We start from the raw sequence: 6000 nt of genomic DNA on the forward strand, positions 1-6000 counted from the left end.
AGCCTCACCTCATTTCATCTCAGTCCTCTGTCTACTGTGTGTCAAAACTTACATCCTGTCACAGTGTCAGGGGTGGATGTGGTAGATAAACAAAGCATGTGGATATTTCCCATGATGTGCCATGTGGGAGGATCAACAGGGAAATGTTCCCTACCCCTGGTGACCCAACCCCAATGAACCCAGCCCAACACTCGTGGGACTGCAGTCATCCCCCTTCTCCCTCCAGCCTTGTGGGTGCTGGGGAGGGACAGCCTGGCCAACTGGTGTGAACTTTGGCCCAGTGTTATCACTTTCCTGAGAAACTCGAAGTGGCCAAGCAATTCAAAGGTCTTTTATAATCAGGAGGACAAAAGTCCGCTCTAGCCACTAGCCATTGATTACTCCTCACCACACCTTGGGCGAGATCCTGGACCCAGTTTTACAGAGAGTGCAACTGAGGTCTCAGGGTTATTCCAACCGTTCTCTGAATGGTGCCAAGATGTCTTATCAAACGCCTAGGCTTGTTCAGAGAGAGAAGCCTTCTAAACTCACACCCACTAAAGTTATGTGCGCTGGAACGGGGGAGAGGGACTCAATGTCCTGTCCCCAGAGGACAGATTCACACTTAAAACCAGGATTCTTTCTCTCTTGGCAGAAGTGTCAATGGCAATCTATATCAAGAATTTAACAGTCTAGACCCTTTGGTCTAGCAATTCCATTTCTGGGAATCTCCAGTAAGAAATTAATCCTTAATATGGACAAGGCTCTAGCCACAGAGGTGTTCGATGTAGCATTATTCATGCTAGCTGAAAAGCGAAATCAACCGTGTCTGTGTTAGCAATAGGCGCATTGCTAACATTTGTTGAATCAGGCTATTGGCAAAGCGTTTTGCCTGCACTATCATTGAATCCTTACAGCAGCCTGCAAGATCGATACTAGTATTATCCCCACTTTGCAGATAAGAAAACTGGTGCACAGAGAAGTGAACTAACACGCCCTAGATGACAGAGCTAGTAGCACATTACAGCGAGGACTTAGAGTAACATGAAAAAATGCTTCCGTTGATACGATTTTCATAAACAAGTACCACAACTGATATATGGAATGATCCTAACTATATTAAACATTAATAATAAAAATGGCTCAGCGATTTATTTTTAAAGACCTCAAAGAAATACTCCAAAATACTAAGATTCTTTTTAGGTACTGGGTGTAGAGGTGTTTTGTGACATTTTTGGTGGTGGGAGGTGTCAGGGAGGGGTTGTTTCTACTTTCCATAATGATGCGTTTTGATAATTCAGGGCATAAAATGAACTTTTCAGGTTTTTTAAAGCAGGAATGTAGAATTGATCGCATGAAAGGATGATTCTCCAATAGAGGTATTTCAAGCAATAGAGGATCTATCGGAGACAGTAAGGACCCTGCTGGGTCGCCCCCAGCAGACCTTGGAAAAGTTTCTGGTGGCCCACTGTGATCTGACCTAGCATCCCCTGAGACGCGTGCAGGGAACAGCAGAGCAGAGAAGCCAGGCTAAGGAAAGCCCCAGGAGAAAAGCTCCAAACCCTTGGTCCTAGATCATGCGGGCAGCCCAAGGAGGTTTTCCAGTGGCGTGTCTGGGCCCTGGGAGGCCGGGGGCGTCTGTGTTTCCATCTTCCCTCGGCAGGGTGGGCGCTGGCAGGCAAACGTCAAGGTCCCTCCATGGCTACTACGCCAGCGGGGCCAGGGAGGGTGGCCCAGGGGCTGGCGCACTTCTCAATCTCCGTCAGGCTTCCCCGTCTTTAAAATGGACAAATGTTTGCTCAACCTAACATAAAGCATGAATAAAATAGTCTTCTGAAAACTTTATTTGTCTATAATATACTATCAAAGTAAAAATGCTGTGTTTGTTGGGCAAACACAACTTCAAAACAGCTATTCCAAGACAAAAAATCCAGAAGCGCCCTGCCCAGCTGTCCCACCCCAGTTCTCTGCAGGGTGTCCTGAGAGTTAATGGCCTGGCAGGCCGGGCAGGCCACGTGGGGGCAGCGGGACTCGCAGGGCCTGGGGTCTGGGCCAAGGAGGCTGCAGAGATCAGGGCCAGAGGGGAAGAGAGGTCAAGGTTAGGCCAGCACTGCTTCACCAGCTGCCTAAAACCCATGGCTTTATGTTTAAAAATGTAATTATAGACCTTTTTCCAACATAAAATAATAGATAGTATATAGAAAATTTAGAGGAATAGAAACCAACAGGGAAGAAAAAAAACATTTTTCTGATATCTTTGTTTTATTTCCTTTCTTTTCTTTACTTTCTTTTTTTTTTCTTTTTTTTCTTTTTTCTTCTTTTTCTTTTTTCTTTTTTTTTTTTTTTTCAAGAGACAGGATTTTGCTGTCACTCAGGCTGGAGTGCAGTGGTGTGATCACAGCTCATGGTAACCTCCAACTCCTGGGTTCCAGTGATCATCCCACCTCCCGAATAGCTAGGACTACAGGCACGTGCCACCACTCCTGGCTAAATTTTTTATTTTTTGTACAGACAAGGCCTCACCTTGTTGCCAGGCTGGTCTTGAATTCCTAGCCTCAAACAATCCTCCGACCTTGGCTTCCCGAAATGCTGGTATTACAGTAACGCGCTACCGCACCCGGCCATGGTAACTTTACTTTATAATACATTTTATTTATATTAAATATATTTTCCCTTTGAAAGTAAGCTGGGAGGAGCACTCTGTTTTCACTTCAAACATTTCTGTGTTTTTGAGTGTGGTAAAGAGTATTTACCTTTTTTACATGTTAAATAATATCTGTTGTTTTAAAATTCTTTATAAATTTCATAAATACAAAATAAGGCAGAAACAAAAACTTATTACATTTTACTTAAATATCTTTTATGTTTTGGAAACCTCAGTACCTAGCAGGTACTGAGGAAAAAAAATGTATATCTTTGAGAGTGCAGTACTGCCAAATACAAACGGTACGGAGGGGGTGTATACAGTGAAAACTCAGTATGCTTCCCTCTCTCCTGTTGCCCAGAAACCCAGTTGCCTTCCCTGGGGAAAACCATTCTTGCTGCTTTTTACTCATTTTCACAGAGCATATCTTTGCATTTGCAAATGTACTTGTGTACGCTTGTTAGTAATTATACATGTATGTGCATGTGTGTGTGATTACACTAATTGTGGCACTCTGGTCTGAATCTTGCTTTTTCACCCAATATATCTTGAGGATCTTTCCACTGCACGTACAAAGAGTTCTGTGGGCTGTGACCTCAACACTATTGACCAAAAGAGTCCTTCTTGGTGTCTAACCAGAAGCCCTTTCAACTCCCAGCCAGACCCCAGCAAGGCCTGCACCTCCAAGCTCATGGAAGGCATGAAGGGGGTGGGGTTCCAGGGCTCCCTTTTGTCCTTCCTCCCTTCCTCCCTCTCTCTCTTTTTCTCCGTTTTTTCCTTCTTGTTTTCTAAAATGAAAACAGCTCATTATGGATGGTTTTTATTCATTCTGATGATTAACACAAAACATGCTTCTTATAAAGTATTCAGATAGTACAAAAAGGAAAAAGTCAGTCCTGATGCCACCCAGAAATAATCACGGTTAACATTTTATTGTCCATTATTCCAGCTATTTTTCTGGAATAATCACAATTTTTTTTTTCTGTTTTCACCCTTTTAAAGCATACAATTCAGTGGCATTTAGTGCGTTGACAATATAGTTCAACTGTCACCACTTAGCCAGTTCCAGAACATTTTCATCATCCTAGAAGGAAATTCCGTGGCCACTAAGGAGTCACTCCCCATACCCCTCTGCCTCCATCCCTTGGCAACCACTAATCTCCCGTCTGTCTCCATGGATTCCCGTATTCTGGGTATTTCACATAAATCATCATACATTCTGTGGCCTTTTGTGTCTCACTCCTTTCACTTAGTGTAATGTTTTTAAGGTTCATCCTGTTTTAGCATCTATCAGTACCTCATTCCTTTTTATAGCCAAATAATATTCCATTATACGGAAGTATCATATTTTGTTTAACCATTCATCAGTTGAGGGACATTTGGATTATTTATCCCTTTTGACTGTTATGAATAGTGCTGCTATGAACATGTTTGTGTAAGTTTTGATTTGAACACCTATTTTCAATTCCTATGAGTATATAGTTAGGAGTAGGATTGCTGGCCAAATGGTCATTCTGTATTTAACTTATTGAAGAAACACCAAATGGATTTCCACAGTGGCTACACCATTTCACATTCCTACTAGCAACATATGAGGATTCCAATTTGTCCACATCCTTTCCAACACTTGTCATTTTCCTTTTGTTTATTTATTTGTTTTTTTAATTATAACCATCCTAGTGGGTCTGACGTGGTAACTCATCATGGTTTTGAATTGCATTTCCCTAATGACTAATCATTGAACATCTTTTCATGTAGTTGTTTATTTGTACATCTTTGGAGGAATATCTATTCAAGGCATTCGCCCATTGTAAAAATTGGGTTGTCTTCTTCATGTTGAGTTATACAAATTCTTTCTGTATTCTGGATACCAGACCCTTATCAGACATATGATTTGCAAATATATTCTTCTATTCTGTGGGTTTCTTTTCATTTTCTTGGTAGTGTCCTTTGATGCACAAAAGTTCTTAATTTTGATTAAGTCTAATTTATTTATTTTTCTTTTGTTCCTTTTGCTTTTGGTCTAAGAAACTGTTGCCGAATCCAAGATCATGAAGATGTTCTCTTCAAAGAGTTTTATAGCTTTAGCTCTTATATTTCACCCTTTATCCATTTTGAGTTAATATGTGTATATGGTGTGAGGTAAGGTCCAACTTGATCCTTTTGCAAGTGGATATCCAGTTGTCCTAGCACCATTTGTGAAGAAACTCTTCCTTCCCCCATTAAGTGGTTTTGGCACCCTTGTTGAAAATCAATTGGCCATAGTTGTATACAGGTTTATTTCTGGACTTTTAATTCTGTTCCATTGATCTCTATGTATGACTATCCTTATATGCCATTAGCACACGATTGTGATTATTGTAGCTTCTATTAAGTTTCGAAATATGGACATGTGAGTCTTCATGCTTTGTTCTTCTTTTTGCAGATTGTTTTGGCTATTTGGAATACCTTGAAATTCTGTATGAATTTTAGAGTCAGCTTTTCCACTGACAAATGGAATTTGTAGGATTTTGGGATTTGATAGGGATTGCACTGAATTTGTATATTGCTTTGGGGAGTGTTGCCATCTTAACAAAATTAAGTCTTCTAACCCATGAACAAAAAATATCTATTTATTTAGGTCTTCTTTCATTTCTTTCAGCAATGTTTTTTAGTTTCAGTATACAAGTCTTGCACCTCCTTGACTAAGTTTATTCTTAAGTGTTCTGTTCTTTTGGTGCCATTGCACATAATTTTTTAAACAACTTTTTTCGGTAACTTAACGTAAACATGTCATGGACATCTTTCCATGTTAGTGGTGTAGAGGGCAAAAATTATTTTATGGCACTTTATGGATATACTACAATTTATTTTTATTTTTTAGAGACAGGGTCTCACTATGTTGCCCAGGCTGGACTTGAACTCCTGGGCTCAAGGGATCCTCCTACATAGCTGAGACTATAGGCATGTACCACCATGCCCTGCTATAGTACAATTCGTTTCAACAATCCCTTATTATTGGCTATCTTGGTTATTTCAAATTTTTAACTATCATAAATAAGGATGCAATGAGCTCCTTTATAATGTACATCTTTGTGCACTTATCCAATCATTTCCTTTGGATAAATGCCCAGAAATGGACTTATTAGGTCAAAGGAGAGGCATACTTTAAAAGCTCTGATGAATGTTGCCAAATTTTCCTCCAAAAATATCAGGTCGACATCCACTCTGAACAGCAGTGGATGAGGTGCCTGCTCCTCATGAAGGGTCCAAATTGCTTTTCCCCCAATGTCACATCCAGAGGGAGAAAACAGGGGCTCAGGACATGCTCCTTCACTGGGCAGAAACTTTGAACAAGATAATAACACTCCCAATCAACAGAGATGTCCTCCTCTTAG

The sequence above is a fragment of the Eulemur rufifrons genome, chromosome 10 (assembly GCF_041146395.1).
Source record: "Eulemur rufifrons isolate Redbay chromosome 10, OSU_ERuf_1, whole genome shotgun sequence".
Lineage (NCBI taxonomy): Eukaryota > Metazoa > Chordata > Mammalia > Primates > Lemuridae > Eulemur > Eulemur rufifrons.